Genomic DNA, 694 nt, shown 5'->3' on the forward strand with positions numbered 1-694 from the left:
AGAGAGAGAGAGGAGAGAGAGAGATACTGCATCCCACACATTAATTCTTCTGATGTTTAAGTTTGTTATTGTAGCCACCCCTCCCCTCACTTTCCCTAGTCACCAGTGTCTTTGTTTATTGTGATCTTTAGTGGCGGATTGGTTTAGCTTTTAAGTCTTTCCTAGTTACCTTTCTTTGTTCTATACCTTGGTTGCTAGCCATCCAATTTGAGAACCCTGTTCTGGCCCTAAGGGTTTTTATGTAACTTCCAAAGCTTGATAGGCTATAGACCTTCACTATTGAACCTCTTAGGGTAGGGAAGCTTTAAATATTAAAAAAAAATTTCTTGTATACATATATATATATATATGTATTCACACACCATTGCATTTGAAGGAAAACCAGTTTGTTTGTTTTGCTTTGTATAGGTTTTGGGGTTTGTTTTGTAATCTTAAACAAAATACCTATATACAGCAGGGTAGATAGATAATAGCTTATTGATTATATTTTGTTTTAGTAAAAGTATTTAATTTTTAAATTATGTGTAATTTATCTAATTTGTATTTATTCAATTTTTCTTTAGTATGTTGTAATTAACAATCTCATTCACCTGACCTAGCCTAGAAAAGATTAAGCTCTTGAAAACGAAAAGTAACGGCCTTGACAGGTTTCTCTTTGCCAAAAATAATGTTTTCTACCAGAAGCAAATGAGAA

This window comes from Hipposideros armiger, unplaced genomic scaffold, assembly GCF_001890085.2.
Source record: "Hipposideros armiger isolate ML-2016 unplaced genomic scaffold, ASM189008v1 scaffold_776, whole genome shotgun sequence".
In the NCBI taxonomy this organism is placed as follows: domain Eukaryota; kingdom Metazoa; phylum Chordata; class Mammalia; order Chiroptera; family Hipposideridae; genus Hipposideros; species Hipposideros armiger.